A 2,617-nucleotide genomic window follows, 5' to 3' on the forward strand; every position below is an offset into this window, starting at 1 on the left:
ACCCACATAGCAATTTCAATATATTAATATTGTCAAAATATTCTTACAAAATACTTTTTAAAATATTTTGAATAAAATATTGTGACAATATCTCTTAAACATAATAAAAAATATATTCTATTGAAATATTTTCATAATATGCTCACAATATAATTTTTTAAATATTTGTTTATGTATATTTTGATAATATATTAAAGAGAATAAATACAGTATATTACACCGAAAATATTTCTACAATGTGCTTAAAAAATATCTTTTTAAATATTTGCTTATAAATATTATGAAAATATATTAATTAAAATAAATATAGAATATTTAACTTGAAATATTTGTTGAATATATTATCAATATAATTTTTTAAATATTATAAATATATATCTTGTTGGCCAACTGAGGTAACTTAAGAGACACAAGCCATCCTCTTTTCTCCCTTTAGTTACATCTTTGGATGATATTGGTATCTTGTTATATAATACTTATGTATTATATATACATATTCCTAAATCTTTAATAAGTAAACAGCCGTTTTCTCTAATTAGTATCAATTTTAATTAACTTAATTCAATTAAGCTAAGTAAGTTAGGGACAGTGTTTCACATAATTACGCAGTGGAATAATTAATTATGCTATATTTTAACAATTAGCTTATAATAATAATAAGTTTGGGCGTCCCCTGCTTTAAACAATGTTTCATACAATAGCTTAAATATATATATATAAAAATATTTTGATTTGATCCGACCTGATTATTTTTCTCTTCACCTCTTGTTTAACATTGCCAAGTCGCCGATGTTTATTTGATCCGCAATATGATGGTCTAACANTTTGATTTGATCCGACCTGATTATTTTTCTCTTCACCTCTTGTTTAACATTGCCAAGTCGCCGATGTTTATTTGATCCGCAATATGATGGTCTAACAAATTCCGCCGGTACATCAATTGTACACACACAAGGCGAAGGAACTCTTCGAAATGCGATTCGGTGCAATAATAATAATAATAAAAGGAATAACCGAACAACACAGTCACCACTTAATAATCCGAGCGAGCGACATAATAAAAGCATGTGTTGGGGCACCGCCGACCGAAAAAAAACAACAACGAGGTTAAAAAAGATAATAATCGAACAGCACACGCAAAAACCTGAAAACCGTGATCGGGCGGCCGCCGACCGATGGTCACCGAACCGGCTCCACTGATAAGGCCGACAGTGGTATCAGCTGACCACGGAGGCGGCACTACTGCCTGGCGTGAACATCCTCCCCCTGGTGAAGACATAGTCTTCACAATTGGTTTTGGATGATAAAGCCATCCATTGTGCTGTGACTGGATCAGACTGGAGCAAGGTGGAGATATCTTCGCCAGTGTGGTACGTGCTTCCCCTTTTTTTTTTACATAAATATATAATTTTATAAACATACAAAATACACATACAAAGAAACAATAATTTTTAACAACTAAGAGGTATAACAATAATTTACATAAATGGGTAACGCCTGGTAACCAGATGGGTACTTAAGTTAATACCCGGGACCCGTGATGCGGTCCTAATTAAGTGGTAAGATTGTATTTGAAAAGAATATGGAAAACATGTGTTGGTAGAGCACAAGAGCACAAGAAAGAATAAAACAGATAACAAATAAATAAATAACTATAAGAACTAAGATGCCAGCAATGGCACCANATCACGTACGAGTCTAAAGCGCTAGAAGTACAGGTTCTAATCCCGCGTAGCGGTCCTTTTTTTTGCATTATTTAATATATTTATAAAACATTTTAAAAATATTGTCACAATATATTTTTTATAATATTTTAGAAATATACCTTTAAAATATTGTGAGAATGTAATATTCGCTGCCAAAGTATATTCTGAGAACATTGTGAGAATATTTCAATATATTCTGGTTATATTCTAGAAATATTTTAATATCAAAAATAAATATTCTAGGAATATTCTAGAAATATTTCATTGCTATGTGGGAAGTGACTCAAATAAAATTCCTGATCTTTTAAACTTCTTCGTAATTAAAGGTTACTCTTCTAATTATGTTCAAGCAGAAGAGCTGGTAGACTTGCCGTCTGATCACATTCCTGTGTTATTAACAATAAGTTCGAATGTCATATTAAAAAAGCGGAAAATTTTTCTCACAAATAAACAGACAGACTGGGATTTTTTCACAATGGCCCTAGAAAAAACACTTTCCGTACACTTGAAAACAGCAAGTAACATAGAAAAAGTAGTACATTAACTAACTAATGATATTATCAAAGCGGCAAAAAAACTACTCCAGAAACTTGTAAAGACAAATATTATGAGACAACCTATCCAGCAGAGATAAAAGAACCTATTCGGCAAAAGCACAGAGCTAGAAGAAAATGGCACACTACCCGTCATTTAGCAGATAAAACTGAATTAAATCGCTTATGCAAAGCGCTTTGTAAGAAAATCAAAGAAGTTAATAACGAAACATTTAAGTCATATTTAAGCAGACTAACATTATATTACAGAACAATGGGAAAAGGCGCAAGTAATCATGTTGCTGAAACCTGGCAAGCCCCCAGAGTAATCTCTTCATATAGGCCAATATTACTCATACCCAGTATGGCTAAACTCTT

At 31.6% G+C, this 2,617-nt stretch overlaps 1 long non-coding RNA gene across 1 annotated transcript; it reads right to left on the reverse strand.

Moving 5' to 3' along the window:
• Window positions 1-611: 611 nt before the first annotated feature.
• Window positions 612-1,677, reverse strand: LOC126901571 (uncharacterized). Its single transcript, XR_007703064.1, has 2 exons — window positions 841-1,677; window positions 612-742 (listed from the first exon to the last, which is right to left on the reverse strand). It is a non-coding gene; the product is annotated as an uncharacterized LOC126901571 (long non-coding RNA).
• Between the last annotated feature and the right edge of the window lie 940 nt (window positions 1,678-2,617).

Source organism: Daktulosphaira vitifoliae, unplaced genomic scaffold (assembly GCF_025091365.1).
Source record: "Daktulosphaira vitifoliae isolate Bord-2020 unplaced genomic scaffold, ASM2509136v1 Scaffold_3, whole genome shotgun sequence".
In the NCBI taxonomy this organism is placed as follows: domain Eukaryota; kingdom Metazoa; phylum Arthropoda; class Insecta; order Hemiptera; family Phylloxeridae; genus Daktulosphaira; species Daktulosphaira vitifoliae.